Source organism: Miniopterus schreibersii, assembly GCF_964146895.1.
Source record: "Miniopterus schreibersii genome assembly, chromosome: 18".
NCBI lineage: Eukaryota > Metazoa > Chordata > Mammalia > Chiroptera > Miniopteridae > Miniopterus > Miniopterus schreibersii.
The window spans coordinates 18,626,333-18,651,413 of NC_138121.1; the positions used below are offsets into that span (position 1 = coordinate 18,626,333).

Below are 25,081 nucleotides of genomic sequence, written 5' to 3' on the forward strand. Positions count from 1 at the left end.
CAAAGCTCACCCAGAAGTAGCAGATTCTACGGAGCTGACTCTAGTCAGAACTCTACCCAACAAACACCAACAGAAGCAGTTCCCAAAGTGGTTCCCCAGCCCAGCAGCATGAGCAGCATCTGGGAACTTGTTAGAAATGCAGTTTCTCAGGACCACTCCAGAGTTGATGAAACAGAGCCTGGGGCAGAGGGTCAGCAACCCTTGTTTGAACAAGCTCTCCAGGAGAATCTGACACATGCCAAAGGTTGAGAATCACTGACTTGCAGGCCTTCCCTCTCCTAGAGGGGATGCAACGTGGAGGGTGAAACTGAGGTCGACCTGGAGCTTCACAAAGGGTTTGAGTTAGATTTGGAAGAGTGGGGAAAGGAGAAGACATGGAAAAATGTTTAAAATGTGTGCACTTAAAAAATAAATAAATAAAATAAAATAAAATGTGAGCACTTTACCGTAAACAGCAGGGGACTGAAGGCATCTAACAGAAAAAGAGATGAGAATGGAAGTGAAAAAGTGCCCCAGCGGCTGAGGGCTCCAGCAAACCCAAAGACACTTGGGCCCCCTTTCCCAGGTGGGGAAAACCCCACGCCTATGCAAGCTCCTGGAGCTCTCCCTGCTCGGGCCTGGACGCAGCAGCCCAACTGCAGCTCCGGCTCGCAGAGCCCGGGCATGGAGCCAGGCTAGCCTCAGGTCATGGGTCTTCTCAGGCTCGAGTGGAAACGGTACCCTGGGTGCGGTTCACCGGGCGGAGGCTTCTCGCCCAGCGGGCTCGGCCACAGCTGGCCACAGCCGAGTCTAAGAGGCATCTGGGCTCCTTTGCACCTTCCTGGGAATCCAGGTATTTTCAACCCGGGCCCGGGGCACCGCACACCCCACATCATACACTTGGGAGCCCGGCTTTCAGGGAAAGGAGATTTCCCATCTCCCCCACCCCCTAACGAGCCGTAGACCCCCAAAGCCCCGGCCGAACTACAGAGCCCACAATCCTCAGGGCGCAGGCGCGCTGTCTTCGGGGTGTAGTAGTCCTGGATGCCTGGCACCCCTATTGACTGAGCGGTAGCTGGACTCCACATCCCAGCATGCCCCCGCGCGTGCCAGAGGAGGAGGGAGGAGAGAGACCGGAGGATGTGAATGGGGAGGGGGCAGCCGCCCCCCTTCCCCCCACCCTTCCCCTCGAGCCGGGCTGGGGTGGGGGGAGGGGCCGGGCGGCGGCTGGCGCGGCGGCTGGCTCGGGTAGGGCAGGGCCGGCAAGGGCGGGACTGGCCCGCTGTGGGCGAACCAGGGAGCTGCGGAGCTAACGGGTCCGGACGTTGGCGGTGGCGGCGGCTCTCTGCGCGGGTGGAAGCGGTGGCAGGAGCGGCGAGCATGGCCCGCGCGGCGCCCGGCGCTGACTGAGGTGCGCGGGTTGGATGAGGGCGGGCGGGATGCGGGTCGCCCCGGGCCCCTCGCTGCTCCAAATCCTCTCAGCGCGGGCAGCTGGCTCGGCCCAGCGGCCCAGACCGGCCCGGTCCACCCCAGCAACTTCCCCCGGGTCGGGGCGCTGGGCTCCCCCATGTGGGCGCGGGGCCGCTTGCATTGGCCTCAGTCCCCATCCGCGCCTCCTGCTTCTGCACATCAAGCCGCTCCCAGCCCTGCAGGCGCGTGTTCCACGCCTTGGTGGCAGTCCCCACTCCCAGCCCTGGGAAGCGCTCCGCTCCAGTCCCGATTTCCAGTCGACTACCTCCTAGTTCCTACCCCCGACCCTGCGCGCGCTCCTGGCCTCTGCACTATCTGGAGACCCCTGCCCGGCTTTCCCTTTTCGGAGGCTGTCTCTGTACCATCAGCCTCTCCCCTCTTTCCCTTACCTGGCAGTGCCCCCTAGCCACCTCCAATATCCCAGTTCTCTCTGATAAGATCTAACAGCTTGACCTCCTTCCCACTTTGGAGAAACTGAGGGGCAGCCTAAGCCAGGAACTTGGCCCAGGCCATGCCCCAGTCCTGTGGGGGCTCGCCTGAACCCATCCCTCCCAATGGAAGAGTCATTTCTTCCTTCCAGTCATTCCTCTGTGATTGGACCAAACTTCCCAGCCCCCTGCTGCGGCTCTGGGCTGAGCCCACATTCGTCTTCCCTTTAGCTTTCTACCACTTCTGTTTTCCCCCCTCCCCCCCATCCTTCCCACATCCCACCTCTGGCCCTCTCTGCCTGTAGAGAGTCACCAACCCATTGCTTGTTTGCTTAAGTTAGCTTTTCAATTTCTCTTTTCTTGCCAACCACATCTATCTCCCATTTTACCTCTTGCTTTACAGCTGCACAGGGCACTGTAGAACAGTCTAAGGTAGTGTTAGGGGAAAGAGGAGAGAGGTGCTGGTGGCAGGAAGGAATTGGCAGCCTCTTTCACCCAAGGCTGCTCAAGCGGGGTTCAGGGAAACAGTCATTCCTAGTCAGTAATTCACACTCCCATCTTGTCTTTGAGACAGTTGTCTAGAAGCTGGTTGGTTGTTCCTGTCCCATCCTCTTATTATGCCTGGTGAGCTCCAAAGTCCCTCTGAAATGAAGGGAACCTCCTATGTTGGTGGAGTTGGTGGCATTGGCAGCATAAGAAGAGCCTGGGAGACCACACCCCTAAGCCTTAACTTGCTTCAGTTGCTAACTTTAGAGGGGGTGGCTGTTTCAGAGAAGGATGGATGCCTGCCAGGTGCCCTGAGCTCTTTGTGGATAAAGACACAGTGTCTGTAGGTGTAGGCGGCGATCTCAAGTTTAGCTGTCATGTTCAGGATTTGAGGGACAGAGGGAACCAGGGCTCAGCGAGGTGGCACAGACTTGCCTGTATAATTCAATGTTTTGTTTTCTTATCTTTATTTGGCAGATTTGCCTTTGGGTTGTCCCTTTCTAGGCCAATGCTCAGTTTCCCAGTGGGAAGTTGGGGGAGAGAGGAAAATCTATGAACTATCAGGAGGCTCTGAGAATGTGTTGGGGTCCTGAATGAGCAATCTTGATCTGAACCAGATGGTTCCCTGCTTCAGCGCACACATGCCCCCCCCCCCTCCCCCTTGGCTAAGAATAGGACGCCTTGAACCTTGTAACTTGAGAATGGAGAAAGGGAGGCCAGGGGGCCAACTGTCTGTGTGTTTATGTCTGCATCTGCACACTTGCATGCAGGCTTGCCAGGGGCCTGTGGGAGTAACCCTGCCGGGGAATGCATTGCTGTGATGTGCCGTGGCATGCTCACAGCCCTTTATGAACTTTCTGAGCCCAAACCCCGGATAGGGCCAATTTCCAAGCCCCTAGGAATCACGGGGTGTGGCCCCATGGGAGTATTTCCCCACATGCCAACCATCTGGACCTGAGACACACCTCAGGGCAAGAATCACTCTTAAGAAAGCTACATGTGATTGAAGAGTCCAAAAGAGCAGCATTGTTGGGGGTGTTTTCTTTTCCTAGTCATGACAAGAGAAGAACTGAGGGGTAGGGGTCTAGGGAGAGGGGTGGGAAACTGATTCCTTTTCGTTGTTCTACACTATACCCTGCCTTGTGGATTTGTGTACTTGATTTTGGCCTCTATTAGACTGCAAGTTCCTCATATGTGTCCTCATTTCTGAAATAACATAACCTGGCTTAGTCTTTACACATGGTAGGTATCCAGTAAATGTTTGAGAGTCTTACAGTTAAAGATTTTGGACAGGATTCCTTATACTTGACCAGGTATCAGAATCCCCTGGAGAGCTATTTAAGGCACAGATTTCTGGGCCCCACTCCCAGAGTTTTCAGATTCAGTCAGTCTGGGTGGGGCCTATAATTTGTGTTTCTGTCCAGCTCCTTGGAGATAACACTTTGAGAAACCCTGGTTTGGGGCCATCAGTAGTTGCTTTAGAGATTATTCCAGGCAGAGGTAAAGTCTTAAGAGAGACTCCCTTCCACTTTGTGTCCCCACCCAGTCTAATTCCAGCAGCTGCATTGGATTGGCTTTTTTCCTTTCATTCTCATGCTGCCCGGTGTTGGCTAGGTTAATAGTAGGGGTGACTTGTGGTACCTGAGTTCCCAGTCCCAGTGTACCCATGTAGCAGACACTGCCCCATGGTTATTTGAAGAAAGGCCCCACAAAAGCAGGACATTTAAGAATCAGGGCTTTGGCCCTGGCCAGTGTGGCTCAGTTGGTTGGACGTCATCCCATGCACCAAAAGGTTACCTACCGGTTAGGTTGATTCCCGGTTAGGGCATGTGTCAGGTTGCAGAGTCCATCCTGGGTAGTGGGTGTACAGAGGTGCAGCTGATCGATGTTTCTCTCACATCGATGTTTCTCTCTCTCCCTTCCCCTCTCTCTAAAAATCAGTAAAAATATTTTTTTAAAAAAGAAGAAAAAGAATCAGGGCTTTGGAAAAGGGATGGCTGCGTGAACATGAGGAAGCAGACACTGAACCAGGTCCTCATCTGCCCCGCCCCTGTCTCTCAGACCAAATAGTTGGGCACTTGCAAGATAAAGTCCTGCCATGGCTGCACACTGGATAGGGTGCCTGGGAATCTCTGAAATTTAGAAAAGTGGAAGAAATTCCTTACATTGTGCTTTTACTTTGCAAGGCATTTTCTACCTGATTTTTTTTTAGGTAGGTTTATAAGACAGATATAGACCCAGGGGGCTTACTGAGGAGCGGAGCGATGTACTGTGTGCCACACAGCAGGCCCCAGGACTCCTGAGTCCAGCCTTCTGACAGAGCATGTGTTAAACCAGTAGCTATAATAGCTGGAATAATGGCTGCAGTTCGTTGAGCGCTTACTACTAGCCAGGCACCACTACTAGCTAGATGTTCTCACATGGTAGCTCATCAAATCCTCATAGCAATGTTGTGAGGATGGCATTATTGTCACTATTTCATAGATGAAGAAGTGACACTTAGAGAACTTTGGAAACTTGCCCAAACTCACGGGGGGACCTGAAATACAAACTCAGGTCATTCTGATGGCACACCCCACACCTTTGTCACTCACTGTCTGCCTTGCCCAGAAAACCTGTCATTGTCCTTTGGGTTGTCTGCCCCCAGAGTCTGTGAATTTTACTGAGCTTGGAACTATGCTGGGTGATGTGGAGGAGACAATGACCAAGTCACTGTCCTCTGGGAATGGGATAAGACAAGTACACCAGTGTCTATAGGGGAAGGCATAAGGGGCAGCCAGTGGCTTGAAGGAGGTAGAAGTCATCTCCATGGAGTGTTCAGAAGAGGCCTCTAGGTTGGGCCCTGAAGGGGCAGATGGAGTTCCAGTAGTACCTGTGGGCTAGAGAGGTGTGCGTGCCAACAGGTGCACAGAGTGGCCATCACAGCACTTTTAGGGAGTTTTCCTTTTGGTTGGAGCACAGGAGATGTATTTCAGAAAGCAATGAGAAGATCCTGTTTGGTTACAAGCAACAACTTGGCCGACTTCAGCAGAAGAGGACTTCTTGAAAGGTTATGGGAACTCCCAGAATCAATGAGATGACTCAGGACCCAGGTCCCCTTCAGGGTTTTAAGGTGGCTACACAGGAACCAACTCAGCCTCTTTATGGTAGCACTGTCTCCAGGATAAATATGCTCCATCTGTGCTGAGTAATTTTGTCACCACAACTTGGGATTCACATCCAAGGGAGGAAATGCCTGGTTGGCCCAGCCTGGGCCATGCTCTCTCTATCTTGGTCAGGGAAGGGCTGGTGGCATAGTGGGCAGTTCCCCTAGACTATATCTGAAAACTAAAGTTCCCAGAAGAAGAGGACATGGACACTGCAAAAGATCAGTCCAGAAAGGTGCTGGATGAGGTCTTGAATTGGCAGGTGGGAAACGGAGTACTTAGTTCCGACAACTTTCTGAGTAGGCAGAGGGCAGACTGGCAGCAGGGTATGGCTGGGTCAGAAGGAGACAAATAAAAAGAAGAGAAGGAGGAATCGGAAAACTAGGTAGGGTCCAGGTGAGACCTGATGAAAGCTAGAACTTGGCAATAGAAATGGAAAAGAAGGAACTGATTCTAGAGAGATTGCGAAAGTTGGTATCATCTTCGGGAACAGATACTTGATTGGTGGGGGTTTGACATTTCAGTGCCTGGGTGATGAGGTTGGTTCCTTTTGTTGAAATGGAGCAGTAAGGGGGAGGAAGAGTTTGCAGGAGACTATGGTATGTCTGTGCTTTGGAGGAGCTGTGTGCAGGATGGTCAGCACACCAGGAATCCTGATGAGCTCATCCCTCCTGACTCCAAGCTGCCTGATGTTTGAGGCCTCAGCCCTGAGGAGGTGGCATCCCCAAAGCCCCAGGGACCCTGTACTTCCTGAAAATGGCTCACGCTTTGTGAGCCAGGTTCAGCACACCTGCATCCCTTCTCACACTTTAGCCTGGGCTGGGCTCCCCCTTCGCTGCTCTCAGTTCCTATGTCCCAACTTCCTTCACCCCATGTGCTGCGTACCCAAGCCCTTGCCAACTAAAGGGCTGGGCCCAACTCTCTGGGGACCTAGGTTTTCAGGTTTTCCTCCCTTTCTGCTCAGAAGGCTTGTTGACAGTAAGTCCTTGGTAACTATCAGAGCAAACATCTATCTCCATGTGACATTTTCCAAAGAGAGGGTCTGAACTTTGCTCGCTATCTGGGGAAAACAGGCTTTTCCTTCAATTATGCCATGCTCATCAGAGACTCCTGTGTGTGTGTCCCTAACCAGCCATTCTAGAATACTTCTTGGTGCTTATTTGTAACTCATTATTGTAATTACAACATATTGTCAATTGAGCTTTCATGTTGTCATTACAGATCTATCCTAAAGCTCCAGGGCATAGGCTGGCCTTTGGGCCACCCCAGCTTTCCAGCTGAGAATTGGGGAAGTTTCCTCTTACAGGAGTGGGAGCAAGGGCACAGGGTCCTCTCTGGGGTGGGAGCAGGGGGGAGATATTCTGAAGGGTAATTTATCCCTGCAAATTCTCAGAGGGAAGGTCATCTTCCTGGGGTGAAGAGGACTGTTCCCTTCAATTCCAGCTGTTGGCATTCAAATATATGTGATATTTTGCCATCTACGAATGTCGTGCACACTGCCATATACAATAAAGTGAACTAGGGATGAGGGAAATGTAGAGAAACATCTAACTTTATTTTGATATCAATGCTAAATTTTTCTTTGTATAAGAGCAATATTAAAACAAAACAGATAGTTCTGGTATGGGATGTTGGAAAACATCCTCAGCGCCCCCCCTCCCCCTGTCTTCCTGTTCAGGGGGATTACTCTTTGCAGATGAGTAATCCCAGAAAGGGTAACAACCTCACCAGGCTGGCTGCTGAGGTGGGAGGGGAGCCAGCGGCATGTGAGCCTCCTGCCTTGAGGGGGATTTCTCTCCATGCGGTCCTCCTCTGTGCTTCTCCTCTTGGATTGTGATCTTTGCTCATTAGCACCCTTCCCCCTTTTCTGTTCTCTTCCTCTCTCGGGTTAGGGCGGGAAACACGCCAGAGGGACGTAGAAATCATCTGCACCTCTGTATGGTTAGGGCATGAGGCTCCTCCTGTTTTCTAAAGGGCCCCGCATCAGGGCTCAAGAGAAGGCAGGGGACCCTGCAGTGTCAGGGCATGACCCACGGGCCCCAGAGAGCAGTCGTCACCCTGCTCTACCCTCTCTCTATGGAGTCCTTCAGCTGTAAAGTCCGAGCACCACGGGCAGGCAGCAGCCTCCCCGCCTGAGCAGATCTGCAGCCTTTGAGGAGGAAAATCAGCAACAAATGCAAATAGCTAATTGGTCTTGAGGGAATGGCTTTGGTGAGGAAAAATCAACAAGTTATTTATTTGTGTGGCTACAGGGAATTTGGAGGGGTAGTGAAGAGGGAAAGCTGAGAGGTGATTACTGGAAGAGGCACAGGTGAGGGAATTGGGGCATGGAGTGGGGATGCCCCCCGCCGCTCCTGTCACTCCCACGGCTTTCCTCTCCTCCTCCACTCCCACTTCCCCCTTCCTCCTTTGCAGGAACATTAGTAGAAATTTGGATCTCCCCTCACTGTAAGTAAGAGTTCCCCACAACACCCATTGCCACTCAAGTTTAGTTACAGACAAAATACCAATCATATCATACTGATGGCAAACTGGAACCAGAGCCAGGAGGATATGAGAGTCTCTGAAGGCTTTTGCTGAGTCCTTCGGAGGGGAGAGGGCCTCTGAGCTCCTCCTGTTCCTGTCTTTCTGGGGTTCTCTGGGGGAGTGTGTGAATCTGGGGATGCCAGGCCACGAGGGAGTTTCCAGGGTTTGTCTTGTCTCTGTTCCATCCTGTCCCAGAGGGCTTGGTATTTCTCTGGACCAGCGCCTGCCAAGCTTCTGGCTGGTTCCTGGGGCCTCCAGCATAGCTCAGGTGGAGACCCCAGGTACCCCAGGTAAGGCAGACAGGAAAGCCTGAAGGGGGTGAGGAGAAGAGTGAGGACCCCATTCCAGCTCTTTCAGTGTTGGAGAGCCAACACTGGCACTTTCTTAGATGGGAAGGTGCTGTGAAATGGAGAGCAGGGTGAACGGTTTATATCAAGGAAGTTTAGCTTAAGGCCAGAGTGGCAACTGTTTGATGAAGGAATTTCCTCAGTGCCAGAAAAACAAATCACACTTGACCCTAAAGCAGCAGTAGGCAAACTTCTAGGATGAATGTGAGTTCTGATTTCTCAAGTGGCATTTCCTGTACTTAACACAGATGATACCTCACCTCCCTTCAAACCTGGGTGATGTATTTTAGAGGGTGTCTTCTTTCACTCAGGCTGCCCATCCTAGTGATTCCTGCCTACCCTGGACCAGATCTGTGGGCCTCCCCTGTCATTCATCGTATACAAAACAGAGAGAAGCCGGCAGATCCTCTGTTGGCAGTCAGTGAGGCCCAGGTGAGGCCTGGGTTGGCCAAGAGCCCAAGAACCTCAGGGTAGGGTTGTTTGGCTCTTTTCAAAGGAAAAACAGCTTGTTTGGCCAGGTGTCCCCATCAATGGATTTCATAGTCCAGAGCCCAGTCTGCTTGGATGCATACGGAGTTCTCCTTGCCTTAGCTACCCACAGGGGGTTGGTGCTGTGTGACCCAAGCAAGTCACTGCCCTTCTTTGGGCCTCAGAGTCCTCATCTGTGAACACAGAATTTGAAGACCTGCTCAGGGATTTGCTCTCAAACCGGCTGGTAGACCCAGCACCATAATCTGAGAGAGGAGGTAGTGCTGGGGGCACAGGATTCCACAGGATGGCCAGACATGTGTGAGAATCAGTTTGATTTTTCTCATAACCTGCTTGGAGGCACTGAACAGCAGCCAGCCTGCTCTGCTGTCTCTCTGGAGAACTTGGGCTCCTGCAGCCGAGGAAACTGGCCTCTGGCCTCCCGTTGTCCTCATACTCTCAGCCCTTGCTGTGGCTCTGTCCTGGGTTCAGGCAGGAAAACCAGTATCTGGTCTCTCATCACATTCCTCCCTTCCTACAGTGGCCACCGGTTAGGCCCTGAGGTGACTGTTTATAGGGTTCCCATTTCTTTATGCTCCCAGTGCCCCCACCCCCTCATGCCCTGGGATTTGCTCTAGCCAGGTTTTTGGGGTTTTTTCCCCAAAGCCAAGGCTGATCCTGTGAGGGCCCAGGTCATCAGCACAGACACATGGCAGGTCGGCTAAGAGTTGAGAACACAACCTGGAAGGAGAGGGATAAGGTTTCATGCACAAACCAGAATGCAAAGGCCTGAACTGAAAGGGCAGAGGTCGTGGACTGGGGACCTTGAGGAGACTAGATTGGGCAGAGCCTAAGGTTTCTTGGGTCATTGCCCAAGAAGGAGGGGCAAGATAGGGTGGTCTGGCCCAGAGATGGGCCCTAAGACCCACTGGGCTGGGAGGAAGGCCGGGCTTTTGTCCTGGGCTGGGCTGGGCGAGGCTGGGCTGGTCACACAGGATTGTGTTCGCAGGAAGTGTGGGAGGGGTTGTTAATGCCTGTTTATTCTCCACAGGCTGCAGGCTGCCAAGGGTCAGCCTGATAAGAGGGACAAGATAGGCTCCTTGAGTTTTATCCACCTGACAGCTGCCTCTCAGTGGACCCCACAGACACTGACAGTCTATTGTGGTGCTGCTCTTGCTCTATCTCCTCTCCTTCCTGAAATGCACAGGCCCTGGCTTCAGCCCAGCTGGGTTTCCCCTGCCTGTCCGCCAGCTCCCTTCCTATCTGTGGTCAGATGAGGTCTGCAGTGGGGGAAGGTCAGTCCTGGCAAAACTGAGCCAATTCTGAGCCTGACCTCAGGGTGGGAAACCACTGAGGGTGGAGCCAGGGCTCTGTGCAGAGACCATTTTGGTTTCAGATGTCACCCTGCTGCTCAGCCAGCCAGACCTAGGCCCACGGGGCTTTTGGGGAGTTCCACCTTAGCTCCAGAGGATTGGGAGATCCAGCTGTTTTGCTGGAAGGAGTGGGGATGGGGATCTGATGGGATTTGTGCTAGTCACTTTGGCCTCCTTGTGGAGAAATGAATTGGAAGGGTCTCTTTAGTAGATCTGGGGCTACTGTAGGTGAAGCGTGACAGTTCCTTGGATAATGTGATACGCAGAGAGAAGTAGAAAGGTGAGCGATTTAGGTGGTAACAATCACATGGACTTTGTAATAGGTTGCCTGAGGGATACTGAAGGAAGGAGGGGGCACAGATGACTCCCGCGTTTCAGGTTTAGATAGGTGATCTCCCTTTCCCAGAAACTGGGACTACAGAAAGAGGACCAGGTTTAGGTGGGCTTAGAGCATGCATGAGTCTGGTTTGGAGCAGGTTGAGTTTAAAGTATTTTGGGGTACCTCTAAGGTACGTCTCCTGGAGAGAGGGCATCCAGAAATGTGTGGGATAGATGAGTCTGGAGGTCAGGGGAGTGTTGGGCATCATTTGAAAAGCCAGGCACTATTCTTAACAGGTTGAGAAACAGGTTTGGAAAAGGGTTCCCCCCGAAATCCATTGCCAGATGGAATAGAACCTAAGATCCTGACTTTCCATTTCATTCCATGTCCAGGGTCATCTTTCCTTCCCTGACCGCTTCAGCTGGTTCAGGGCCCGGCCAGGCAACAAAAGGCATGGCACCCTCCCCTGCAGTGTCTTCCCTGTGGTTGGGGGACTCTGATGGCGGGCAGTGCTGACCCCAGGCTACCCAGGAAGGCTGTGCACGTGGCAGCCTCCCTTACCATCTGCAAATCTGCGCAGTGTCCCTGGCTGGAGAAATAACTTGGGTCCTGGCCAGAACTCAGCCACTGCCGGGAATCCCAGAACCACTTCTGATCCTGTGGCCTCGTGGGCCTCTGAGCTGGGTTGACCTATCAAGGATGGGGTTTTTACGGACAAGCCCTTCTGCATAAGATAGCAAGCGATACTTATTTAAGTGGCTTTCAAAAATTGTTTTAAATGTAAAATGGTTATAATGTCTGCAAGGTTGTATCAGTTGGACTTCTTCAATTACAAAGGTCAAAAATCTAACTCAGCTCGGCCGGGCGTAGCTCAGTGGCTGAGCATTGACCTAGGATCCAAGCGATCGGGGTTCGATTCCCGGTCAGGGTACATGCCCAGGTTGCAGGCTGTAGCCAATCAATGACTCTCATCATTAATGTTTCTATATCTTTCCATCTCCTTTCCTTTCTCTGAAATCAATAAAGATATATATATATTTTAAAAATCTAACTCAGAGTGCCCTTTGATAAAAGGGAACCTGTTGACTCGTACCTGAGGGTTTTGCTGGCCACATGTAGGGAAGATAAGGGGCTCAACAATATTCATATCACCCTGCCCTTCTCTGTGGTGACACCGTTCAGTTCCCACGTGGTAGAAGGTGCCTGCCATCAGTGCAAGTCTCCATCCTGTCAGCATTCCTGGCCAGGATTCCCTCAGGAGTCCTGGGTTCACTTGGAATTAGGGCCCATGTCTAACCTTGGGTGCATTTGGTGCTCTGGTTGTCCAGGCCTGGGTTTCATGGCGCAGAGATGGTTCCCAAAAGGGAAATGGGGTGTCATCCAATCTAAAGACATGTACTGAGGCAGCAGGCCATGCGAGATGTGCACTTGGGCCCTTGGAGACCTTTCAGTAACTCCCGACCTGGCTTCTCTGTCAGAAACACCACTGTAGACAAACTAATAAGGATTTGTTGCCATTTATTAACTTACCTTGTTAAAAACTAAATGCTAGAATGTAGAATGGAACTCAGAATCATTGATTCACTTCATTTACGGATCAGGAAGTGGCAGTTGAGAAATCTGCCTGATATCCCAAACCAGTAAATAGAACTAAGAGCAGAACCCAGGTCATCTGACTTGCAGACTGGGGGCTCTTTCCAGAATGAAGTGACATTTTTTAGAGAGGAGCCCCTTAGGTACCCCAACTGTCATCCACAAGAAGTCATTCATCCCCTCGACTTCAGGACAAAAAGCTGACATAGGAAGGTTACGACAAATGGTCACTTCCTTGTGGCAAGTAAGTGGCAAAAGTAGCCATTTGTCAGGTGAGATGAGGGAGAACATTCTGTGGCTTAACCTGTCCCAATAAACAGAGAAGGCATTGGCCCTACTCTGGCTGGTTTCTGCCTGGTGGTGCCTCCGTCACCTGTCCATCTCCCCTGTCATCGAGGCTTCTTGAATGCTTCCCCTCTCCTCTGTATTGTTCCTGCTGGGGCCCAGATAAGAATGTAGCTCCGGGCCGCTGTACTTTCTGGATTATGTTGGAGTGTTTCCTGTTAGGGAGAGTTTTGCCCCTCTGTCTTCTCCCTTGGAAGAGATGCCCAATTTCAGGTACAGATAGACAAATAGCACGATTTTGGTCTTAGTCCAGATATTTGACCCAACTTGGCAGAGCCAGGAATGGGGTGTTGTAGAAAGAGCTCTCGGCTTCGAACCTCCAACTTAGCAAGAGGAGACTTCAAGTTCAATCTGACACATGCTTCTTGCCTTGGGTGGGCCACTTCCCTGGACTTCTGGGCCAGAAAGGGAAGGCTGTCCCTGTGAGGGGCTTCGGGCTACTTGAGAATCTGAGTTACATAGAAACAAGATGCTGGAGGTCCTGGAAGCTTGCAGGCAGTTCTCACCAATGCCTCAGTGCCCAGGGAGTAAGGTAGGGCTCTTCCAAGTTTGGGAATTCTCCTCTTTCATTCTCACTATCTCCTCAGGTATCTTTCTTTTTTTTTTTTTTTTAAATATATCTTTATTGATTTCAGAGGGAGGAAAGGAGAGGGAGAGAGAGAGATAGAAACATCAATGATGAGAGAGTCATTGAACGAGCCCAAACCCAGGCATGTGCCCTGACCGGGAATCGAACCCTGATCGCCTGGATCCTAGGTCGATGCTCAACCGCTGAGCCACGCCCGGCCGGGCTCCTCAGGTATCTTTCTTCCTGCCCTTCAGATATTTGCTGACAGCCAGTTCTTCTCTCCTGAACTGTCAGTGTGCTCTGTGCCCAGACTGATCAGTGTGCTCTGTGCCCCTCCTGCTCGGCTCCCAGAGGTCCCCTGCTCTGCCTGTTTTGTCTGGAGCTGTGTTCTAAGTGATTGCTCAGCCTGGGCCAGACCTCCCTGTTCCCTTAGGCTTAGCTACAGTGTCTGTTCTTGTTCCTGCCTCCTTCCTCTCTGTGAGGCTGCAGTTTGGTGGGACCTCAGGTACATAGTGTTTTGCAGCTTAGAGCCATCACTTATTTCATCTTGGCAGGGACTGTGAAATAAGTAGGAGAGACATTATCATGCTCATTTTTGCAGATGGAGGCCCTGAGGCCCAGAGAGGTATGATTTGCTCAAAGACACGACTGTTGAACAGCAGAACCAGTCCTGGAATTGAGGTCCTCTCGGTTTAGTTCAGAGTTCACTGTAATCTGTTAACTCATAGGCACATATTGGGGTGGGGGTGCCTCAGTCTCACCAGGGAAGACCAGGAGCTTGAAAGCAGGCTCTGTCCCCACCTCTTCACAGCCCCTGGTCACACCTACACAGCCCCATTCCTAAACAAGCACCATCATATTGGCCATCCCAGTGTAACCCCAAGATATGTAATAAAGCGGGACCACAGAGACCACTCCCTGGGGACTGTCATAATGGGCCCTGGTCTGTGTATTTCTCTCTTCCCTGTTCCCCCAAAGTTGACAACAATAATGATGTCATCATGTCGATATCATCTTAGCAGGGAGCATATAACTTAGGCCAGCTCCAGGAAGATGAATCACTCCTGGAGGAAAGGACTGGGAAGGGTCCCCCCCCACACACACACACGCACCACACTCTCTCCCGCTCTCCTCTCCCTGGGGGTGAGAGTCAGAGACAGTACAAGGGGAAGGCTCCCTTTGTGCCTACTCATAGCAGCTGGAATTGCTACTTTCCAGAGGTAGTAAAGCAGATTACCCAGCAACCTTGGGGATGTTTGCTCCTCCCAGGGGCCCTGCCAGAATCAGTCCTGACATATGATCAGCTCCTCAATGAAGAGGAAGATTGCTCAGCCAGAGCAAGGGAGAAATAAAAGCAGGTGTGTGTCGGGCATGACCCAGCCTGGCAGCTGTGCTCTCCAGTTCACCAGCCACCTGCTTTCTGCCTCCTGTAGATGAATGTTAGTGACACGAGGAAAAGTGGGGGCACAGGGCAGGGGTTGGAGCTGGAAGTTACCCAGCACCAGCCTGGGCATGCACTCAGGGCCTCTAACTGGAACTTCCAAGGCCTCTGTTGGAAAGGTGACGTCCAAAGTATACAGCTACCAAGCCAAGGGCTGACTCTGGGCTCCTCTGTCTTTTTACTTCACTGCTGGAGGAGAGAGGGGACATTACTTCCTTTTAATTTCCTGGTCCAAGCATGGTTGCAGACATCTTTGGGCTCCATCAGCATAGCTGCCACAGGCTGACCTTTCCAAAAGACATGACTAAATATAAAAGAGGAACAAAAGAAAGCTAAAGATAGAGTGTATGAAGAATAAAAACAGTCTGACTCATGAAATACAGGTTACTGGTTTGTTTCCAGGGTACTCTACCTGTTAGAGATATCTACCTTTAGGGCCAGCATACCTCTGCATGTAGAGTCTCTGGCCTCCTGTCTCCTGTCTAAGGCAGCCCCTGGGACACATACCACCATGAATCCTCTCTAGACAGCTGGTCCACCTCTTGGTCAACTGCCTGTCCCACCCTCCTCTTTACTCAGGATTCATTGGTTGTGGGGCGTATGGCCATTTATCTAGGCCACATAGGGGATTGGCACCTACATGACTGTACCTTATAGGACTGCCATCTTATTCTAAGTAATCCTTGTACTAGGACCCAGTGCTCAGGCCCCAGCTTAGCTCACAAGATGCCATAGAAGGGCTGGTGGTTCTACAACATTTGATCTTAGCAGGAGCTATACACGTCTCCTCACCTGGTTCCTTCATCCCACTGGCCACAAGAATAGAAGCTAATAAGTTGGCCTGGTTAATGGAAGTTTGGGGATGGTTTGGGGGAAAGGTCGTTCTGTGTTTTTTTGAAAAACAAAAAGAACACTTTGAAGTCACCTAGTCTTGATGGAGGAAGTAGATAAGTACCTGACCACAAAACTGAGTTTCCAGCCTGCAGCCCGCCTCTGCGTCCTATCTAGTGTGTGTGTGGTGCCCAGGAGCCAGACAGGTCCCCGCACTCCAAATTGCTGCCTGCCAGTGCCCACGACGCTCCCATTTCATACCAAATGTTCCGATGAAGGCACACACAAAAATCAAAAGAGCCACCCCCTCACAAGGAAATGGGGGGAATAGAAAAAGGGAGGTTGTCGTCAGTTACAGCCTGCTGTCCCCACCCTGCTAAGGTTGGAGCCCTGTAGAGAGCTTTGCCCTGTGCAAAGGAGGCCTCCATGCCTGCAGCCAGGCTGTCACTTTCATGGTACTGCCTGGTCCCAGAGGCTCTGGCAGACGTTCCACCTGAGTGGCTTGGCTGGGCCATGAGGACTGAAAAGTTACAGCCAGAGGTTTTACCAGCCCAGTGGAAGATGTGTGGTGCATGACTGGGGCTGATGACAGATAGCCTTGTTCTCACCTGTACCTTCAAGTGAGACACGGGCCCTAGCTGGGTGAGCTGCGCTGCTCCTGACTTCCAGCCCCTGGGTTGGGAGAGTGAAGGATCCCAGAACCAGGGCTGCTGCGCTCCAAGGGAAAGGGTACCTCTGGACCCTCAGGTCCCAGTAGCTCCGTCAGCATTCACAGGGCTGTAGTTTGTCCTATGTATCAGAGCTTTGGGCTAAGCCCATCCTAGTCTGTGCCACCTAGGAAGAACTGGGGTCTGCTGTCTGGTTTGCTGAAAGCCTTAGAATCCTGTTGGGTCGTGTGTATGCAATGACTGCACAGACCCCAGTGCTGCAGCCATCAGTCCCCCTGCTTCCTGGGCCCCTTTCTTGCAGCTTCACAGTATTGGAGGTTGGGTTATGACCTCTCCCACGGCGTTCTCACCCTATCCCCTCTTCCCACAGAGGATGTGAAAATAGATGCTAGAGGGTTTTTTGTTTGTTTTTGTTTTTTTAAATATATATGTCTTTATTGATTTCAGAGAGAGGAAGGGAGAGGGAGAGAGAGATGGAAACATCAATGATGAGAGAGAGTCATTGATGGGCTGCCTCCTGCACGCCCCCTGCTGGGGATTCAACCCGCAACCTGGGCATGTGCACTGATCAGGAATTGAACCTCGATCTCCTGGATCCTAGGTCGATGCTCAACTGCTGAGCCAGGCTGGCCGGGCAGTGCTAGAGTTTTAAGTTGAATCCTTCAACTCTGGGCCTGGGCTAAGGCCTGGCTAGAGTTTTGAGCCCCAGAGACTGTGGCCTGTAGTCTAGAAGCATAGCTTCTCCCTTCCCTAGGTGTGCATTGGTGGGACTTGCATGTGCCCTAGCCCAGCCCTTCTCCATCAGCCTCTGCTGGGATCTAGCAGGCCCTAGCCTTCTTCACGGTGACCAGACTTTCCGTGCTTACAGATAGAGGGAGGGAGAACCCAGTCCAGAGCCGTTTGCCATGGCCCAGGCTAGGGAAGGGGCAAGAGGGCAATGTGGAAAGGAGGAACACCAGTCCTCCTTTGGGTATTAGGTTTAGGGCTCTCCAAGGGTTGGGAGGAAGAGGGCTGGTTGGGAGTTAGGAGGGGGAAAGCCCTGCCCCTCCCTGTCATCTTGTATGAGTCACAGCTCCTTTAGGGGGGCATTTGTCCTTTGCCTGCAGCCCCTGGAGCTTTCTTCTTAGCATTCGTGCTCTTGCCCTGTGTGTTCCAGGGAGCTGTCTGGGTGTGGTATGCCCTGTTTTCACTGGCTGCTTCCCTGCTGTGTGGGTGCACATGTTGGGGATAAGGCTGAGGGTTACCTGGAGAAGCCACTTACTCTTCTTTCAACCCCCTTCCAACAAGGGTGATGGAATCCAGTGACGCTGTCTTCTAAACCTCTTAGATTCACCCTGGTCCTCCCACCTCAGGGGAGGGTGTGTGTGTGTATGTGTGTGTGTGTGTTTGGGGGAGCCAGCATTGAGAAGGATTGGATTAACCTGTAGATTAACTGTTCTCTGAGAAGAGCAAGGGGAGTTCCCTTTGATGAGAGTGAGTTTGACGGGGACCATGGTCTTTTTCCCCACGGGGGCTGTAAGTTAAGGATTGACTCCTCTCTTCTTGAAGCCCTCGGCTCTGCCCTTCACTAGTGCTCTGGCTGGGTGTGGCCCTCTGAAGGTTTCTGGGATAGGCCATGGAAGTCCATCGCCAGCTCCCAACTCTTTAGAAGGGAAGACCCACAGTTGGGACCTGGGATGCCCATCTCTGAGGTTACCTGCCCCCTGATATCCTTGGAAGGGGAGCCCTCCTAGGGGAGCCATGGGTGGTAGGCAGGCTGGAGGGGCTGGGGAGAGTCCACAAAACACAGGAGCCCCAGCCCCATTGCTCTGCTTCTTGACAGAGCAGGAGCTTCAAGGCCCTAGAAAGAAGGGCTGTGCTGAGGGGCAGTGATGCAGCTATACAAGGACGGAGAGGGCTGGGGCTCTTCCTGTTTTGTCTGTCACTCCCAGGTGACAATAAATATTTGTTGAATGCACACATCCTCTGTTCTTCTCTTGAGGTCCAAATCATAGCGCAGACATCCAGATAAATGCAAAAGGAGTGCCGGGCAGCTTCTCTGTGGTTCTTCATTACACCTCTGTGGTAGGACTGAGATCTGAATCATGAGGGTGATGAATAGCCGAGCTACCTGGTACTCTGACCTTATCTTTAAAGGATCAGAGCAGACTATAAGCACCCTCTGTCCCTGACCCTGGGAGGCAGAGTGGGACAATAAGGTCTAAACCTTCAATTCTCCGGACTCCTGTCTGGCTTGCCCTGGGCCACTATTCATTCATCCCACTCCCTGCATCCTTTACAAGTCCCCAAAGTCTCCCACCTCCAGGGTCTTCCACCTGTCTCCTGCCTCTCTTAATATCTGAGGCTTTAAACCCTGTGGAGAAACCCCTGATTAACTTTGTCTTATCTAGAATCTTGCTTTCAAACTGTAGCTTGAGAGCCACTATGGGAATGGCCTTGGCAAGCTGTTTCGAACTAGCTCAGGGCAGGCCTTTGTTCTGTGTAGTCTGGTGAAGTGACAGCTGTGGAAGAGGTGACAGGCTTCTTGACCCACAAACTCTGCCACAGGATGCATATAGCACTTCTCTGCACAGCCTGTGGGTAAAGGTCAGCCGGGACAGAGCTGGTGCTGAGACCTCAGGTCTGTACTCTCCACACCTCCCTGGAAACTGCTCCTTTCCGCTGGGGGGCGGGGGCCGGCAGTGCCTGTGGTTAGCCAGGAAAGAGGCTCTCGAGCAGCGGGGCTGTGGGTGCTGAGGAACCTGTGATGCCTATCCAAGGTTCATGGGACTCCAGCCCAGAAGAGTTGCCCAAACTCTAAGGGACTGTGTCCTTACCTTAGCCTGCCCAAACCTGGAGCATAGGCACTGAGCTAGGAAGCTGTATGCCTCTCATCCTTACAGAAACCCTCTAAGGTGGGTGATATTAAGGACACAGATCAGAGAGGTTTAAATGGTTAATAGCTCGCAAGTGGCCGCGCCAGAATGTGAATCCAAGTTTTTCTAGGTGCTTTCTTCTTTTGGGAGGCTCAACTGGAAAGGGGCTTTCAGCTGCGGTGAACAGATGTGAGATCTGACAAGTTCTAATGAGGGAGAACACAGCCAGTAGCCTGCGGTGCTTAGGGAAGTATCCAGAGAGAGTTCCACGTTAGTGGCCCTGGTGTGTCTCTGCTGACAGAAAATTAAGAGCGGGCACTTCCACTGTTCCCATGATCCTGACAACTTCTGTCACTTTTACACACACACCTTTCCCATTGCCTCTTATTTGTTAAATCAGGTTTATACCTGAGGCCTCATGTTTTTGGTGGTCCACGAGAACTTAGAGAAAGCTTCGACTTCTAGAGTACCAGAGCTGGAAGAGTGGGGGCAAAATGTAATGATCACTTTCTTTTTTAAAAAATTTTTTTTTATTGATTTCAGAGAGAAGAAGGGAGAGGGAAAGAGAGAGAGAGAAACATCAATGATGAGAGAGTCATTGATCGGCTGCCTCCTGCACTCCCCCGACTGGGGATCGAGCCCACAACCCCGGGCACATGCCCTGACCGGGAATCGAACCATAATCTCCTGAATCATAGGTCGGTGCTCAACCACTGAGCCACGGCAGCCAGGCTGTAATGATCACTTTCATCTGCATACTTACATAATGATTTATCAGAGCATTTTTTCATTATCATGATTTCTTCTGAATCTTATGACCCTAGGGTTATATAAGGAGATGATACTCAGTTGGACAAATGTTTTTTGATGCCTACCGTATGTATGTAGGCCAGTGCTAGGTCCTGCAGTGATAAGGAATGATGAATCATAAATAACATGATCTCTGTACACTGAAAGTTTATATTTTAAGTGAAGGAGGTAGACATGACTTTTTAGGTTCTGTGTAGGATCATATATGGACCAGATTTGGCCCATAGTGCGAACTAGTTTATAACCCCTAGAGGGTAGAGTGTTGTGAGAAATGAGACTTGGGAGGGTGGCCTGATTTGGGGATTTCTGGATACAGTTGTTAAGGAAGGAGCCCCATGAATAAGGGAACCCCATCTTGTATGCTTCTGAATGCAGGGCGATGATGACTTTAAGTCTGAAGCGCTGTATGGACATGCCAAAGAGGCAGTTGAGAATGTAGGTCTTGAGCCTGTAGGTAGAACAGGCTCTTAAATATGGAATAGTAGAGATGCAAAGAAGAAAAAAGGGCTGCGGGTAGAATCTTCAGGATGCCTTAGCAGCTCAGAGAAGCAAGGAAGGTCTGAGTCCGGGAAGTAGATTGCAGAGGCTTGGAAGTCAAAGTGGTGGTCAGCAGGAGCATACAGGAGATAATCAGAGAGGAAGAGAGTGGAGGTAGGATTGCCTTTTTCCAATTGTTGAAGATTCAGGCTGGGAAGAAAAATGGCTTGTGGCCTGATGACAGCCTGGACTAGAATTTGGCTCCTGATTCCATTGCTTTTCTGATGTAATGAAACTAAAGGCTGGGCCTGCTGCAGGCAGGTTGGGGACTTGAAGAGAGTCAGATGGGCCTTTCATCAAAGGTGTCCATATGGCCAATAATGCATTTTTCCCTGGCCAGGTTAAAGACTATGAAATGGCCCAGTGGTGTGGAAGAGGGACTGAAGGCTGGAGTGGCTTTCCCCGGTGAACATTTGGTCAGACCACATCTGAAAGATCCTGTTTGCATATCTGCCCACTCCTGCCCCCACCCCACTGTAGACTAGAATGAAGAGAGGGGTGGGAGTGAGAGAGCAGTTTTAATTGGGACTTTTGATCAGCTTACCTCAGGCTATCTCAGTCTGCTTCCTTCAGCATGCTGGCTGGAGTTCTGTGAATCTCATTAGAGATGGTTTGATATGCCTTCCCAGGAGACGGTACTGGCAGGGATCCCTGGTTCCCCGGTACAAATAGTTTAATCTAACTCACCCAGTCAAGATGGCACTGTAAATTTATACTCTAAACACACAGCAATCATGCATAAAAAGATAAAATTCTAAAAACATAGTGATGTATTCCCCTGCCTCCCCCCCCCCCCCACAAAATGATAGACATCTCTGATGAGAAATGGGACAGGAACACAAAGAAGAGAGCAGGGCTAAAGCTGCAGGCCCACGGGTCTGAGTCTGGAAGCAGGCAGACGTAGCTGGAAATCTGGGGTAGCAGAGCTATAAAGTGCTGCACGTGAAGCATGGAATTAGAGCTAGTTCACTGCTTGAACCCAGGAGCTAGGAAAATAGGCTAGAGAAAAGTGCTTTCAACCCTTCCCTGGGGTTATGGTTTATTCCAAAGATGCTTACTTTAAGAGACAGAACCTCACAGCCTGGACCCAAGCTGAGCTGCTGCAACAAGATTTGATTCTAGACTGGGAGACCTAAAGGACCTGGGAAAGCAAAGGTGAGAACCCCTAGACGGGGAGAGAAAAGTAAAATATAAGAGAAAATAATAAGCTTATACACTGAAGTTCAGGAACATACGGAAAAAATTAATGCAAAAAAGGAAAGAACAAAATAAAAAATTTACCCCAGAAGAAATGAAAATAACAGAGTAATCAGAAAAGTCTTTAATATAAATTAAGTTTAGGACCCTCAAAGAGATAAAGAAACATGAAATCCGTTAAAGAAAGGGAGGTTATGAAAGAAAAAGGTAATGAGAACATGTGAATATAAAAATTTTAAGTAAAAAATTCTAGCAGTGAAAGAGTGTCATTCGAATTGGAAAGAGTAGCTAGAACAGAGAATTCGTGAATTGGAAGCTAATACTGAGGAATTCGTCTAGAAGGCAGCATACACACAGAGGACAGATTGACAGGCTTCAGCATGTATCTAGTAGGAATTCCAGATGTGAGTCAAGAAAATGGCAAAAAAATAATATGTGATGAGATAATGGCTGAGAATTCCAGAAGTGAAGAAACAGTATAAATGCCAAACAGAATAGATACCTAGACATAACATAGTGAAACTGCAAATAAGAATAAAGAGAAAATATTAAAAATTACCAGAGGGCAAAAAGAATTCAACCAGCTGACAATTAGCCTGACAGACAATATCTCAGCACTAGATGCCCAAAGATGATAAAGGAGTGTCATAGGGAAGGTAGAATTCTATATCCAGTTATCATTCAAGAATGAGGTAAAACAAAGATCTTTCTGGACATACTAAGACAGCTTTAGCACCCACAGACCCTTGCTAAAAGGTCTACATCAGTAAGAAGAAAAGCAAATCAGGGAGAAGGAACAGGTTGCTTGCATCAACATCGAGCACAGAAATTGGCATGTTGGCAAATTTAATTAACTATAGACAGTATATCAGGATGCTTTCTGCTACAAGGAATAGAATAACCCACAGTGACTTAAACTCTAAAAAAAATAGTTAATGAGCTTACAATGAGACGTGTGGAGGTAGGAAGTTCCAGGGCTGGGGCAGTTGACATGAAGGACCTCAAATCATTCTGTCATTCTGCTCTGCCATCCTCAGGGTGTAAGGTCTTCCTCCTCATGGTTGTGAGAGGGCTGCTGCAGCTCCAGGCATCATATCATCACCCTGTAGCACTCCAAGCAGGGGGATGCTAGAAGAAAGGAAGGTGTCTACTGTGCCTCTTTTTCTGGCAGGAGGATCTTTCTAAGAAGCCCCCAGCAGATATCTCCTTACATCTCATTGGCCTGAGCTGGTCCATCCTTAGAACAGTGCCTGGCAAAAGGGAGCAGACTTACTATGGTTGGCTTTGATCAGGCTTGCCTCATCTCCTGCGACTGAGTTCTTTGCTGTCTGAACAAAATCAGGATTCTGTTGGCAGGAGAGAAGGGGGAGTGGCTGCTGGTAGGCAACCAACAGAGTCTGCCTCAGATGGCAAAACACATGAACAAAAATCTAGTGTCTAATTTGTCTTTCAATTTATAAAAAAGGAAAACTGAAATTGTTGACAACATTTTCAAGGAAGAATAAAGTAGAATAAAGTAGGGGATTTCATTGTTAAAATACACCAAGCTTCTGCCTTGTTCAAGAGAATAGCCCTGCTGAAAACTGTAGTCTTCATTTTAAAAAATGTATGTATGCTAGCAAATTTAAGATAACCACTAAAAGAAGAGGAACATCATTTCCAAGCCAGACCGGGGCGGGGGGGGGGGGGAGTGGTAGGAGTGGGGAGAATGTTGGATTTCCAGGGAAAACACACACACACAAACAAACTAAAGTAAAATTAGGAGAAAATACAAAGTAAGATTGTAACACAAGTCCAAATGCACAATAAGTGTAATGGATTACAGGCCTGTGTTACAAAGATAAACTATCAGTTTGGGTAATAAGTAACTAAAATGGTCTGGAGCCTAGAGAGACCTAGTCAGCAGGATACAGAGACCTAAGAGCGGCCCTGGCCTTATCACAGGCGTTTTGTTCTTTAAATGACTTTCTGTCCTTTGTTCCACTGTTTCCTCCCCTCCCCAAACATTTCTGTCTGGCCTTATTTGCCTACCTATTAAAATAACATTGTTTTCCCGGATTTCGCTTCCTGACCTAGTGTAGTTAATGTATAACATATTCCTGGGATTTTCCCCTAAAAGACACAGACCACACTGGGACTCCTTGAGGGCGCAGGTGTGGAACAGCGGGGACCCCACATCTCAGTTCTCTCCCTGGGCCACTCCCACGAATGCCCAGCATTCTTCCCCTTACAGCCTGTTTCTTAGGGTACACCATTGATTCTCTTGCAAGAAAGACTTATTTCTCTAGGACTTAATTGAAAGTTAGCCAGAGTGACAATCACAGGTTTGAAAAACTCTTTAGCTCTTGCTTTCTGTTTCCTGGCGGCTAACTCTGGGCAGCATCAGAAGTACCAGAGCCGAGACCTCAGACTGGATGTCAGATCAAGGCGAGGTGTCCTGAAGGAAGGCGGGGGCTCAAGGGGCAGAGGCTGCCCGAGGGGCTTCAGCTGGGGAACAGAGAGGCCCTAGTCACTAGGGTAACTATGAGGGCCTGTGCCAGAGACTGGTGCCAGGATGTTGCAGGCAGTGACTTCAGTTAGCCAAGCTTGCGGAGGTGAAGCAACCAGTTCTCAGCCACTTCAAGGTCAGGCCTCACTGGGTTTGAGACATGTGTAAGGGAGGGGCTGTCAGGTTTCTTGCTCAAGGTAATGACTGACACCACCCCTTCCCCCAGGGCACCTTCTGCCCTCTGCTGTTGCCATACCCAGGAGGCAGGGAGTTGCTAGGCTGGTAGGAATCTGGGGCACAGGGAACGCTTTCATGGTTATACCTCAGTTAGTGGGAAAAGCCACTCTGGAAGGCAGTAGGTGCTTGTGGAAGGGGCACTGGTCTTGCAGCCATCAGACCTGGAGTGGCATTAAAGCTACATCACTTACTGCCTGGCCGACCTCGATCAGCTTGACCTCATTGAGCTAGTCTTGGGGACTTCTGTGCGTACCAAATGAGAGGCTCTGCCCCAAAAGGCTCAGAAACTCATAAAGCATCATGCAGTGTGAGTAATGATCTGTGAGTTGATGCCTTCACCGATGGCTCTGGGACACATCCTCGGGCTGTGTGTCAGTGAGTGGCTTTCTCCGCATCTTGGGCTGGGGTTTTTTTCCTCCCACCCCTTTCAGATTTAAACAGCCTCTGCAACCCCCGTCCTCTGTGCCTTATTTTGACATTCCTTCCCTCTGCCTGCCAAGAAGATTGTGTTCTGCTACACTGGTCTGAGGCTGTGCTTCATTAGGTTAAATCTGATGGCTTGCCTCCTGGGAACTGACCGGAGACTGGCTCTAAAGCCGCCCTAGCCTCTCCTTTTTGGGCCAGCTTTTGCCGCTCAAACGCGTACGCCCACTTCTCCTCTCCTTTACCTGTGAGCTGCCTAGGGCCTCCTTTAACGTCCGTTGGTTCCTTGTATCTGTCTGCCCAAGCGTCCATCCCCTGATTGGCAGAGGGCTCTAGGAGGAAGGAAATTATCTATCCTTCAAAGCCTTTGCTGCCCCTGACCTTCTGGATTCTGGTCTCCCAATTTCCTGTGTTCTGTCTCAGTATTTCAGGCTTGTCCAGCCATTCGGGGGATGTTTATGGTTAAATGGTCTCACCAGATTTGCTTAATCTGTGACCACAAACCTTTTGCAACACCATAGCATTGCCTTGCCACCCACTAAATGT

At 50.4% G+C, this 25,081-nt stretch overlaps 1 protein-coding gene across 3 annotated transcripts in view; it reads left to right on the top strand.

The window, feature by feature from the left end:
* The first annotated feature begins 1,189 nt into the window (after window positions 1-1,189).
* The window catches only part of ST3GAL2 (ST3 beta-galactoside alpha-2,3-sialyltransferase 2), a 42,591-nt gene continuing 18,699 nt past the window's right edge, over window positions 1,190-25,081 (top strand). For 2 of the 3 annotated variants that reach the window (XM_081117841.1, XM_081117842.1), the window contains exon 1: window positions 1,190-1,390. The gene's annotated coding sequence lies outside the window, so the exon portion shown is untranslated. The remainder of the gene's footprint in view (window positions 1,391-25,081) is intronic. The other variant, XM_081117843.1, reaches the window with a different exon arrangement.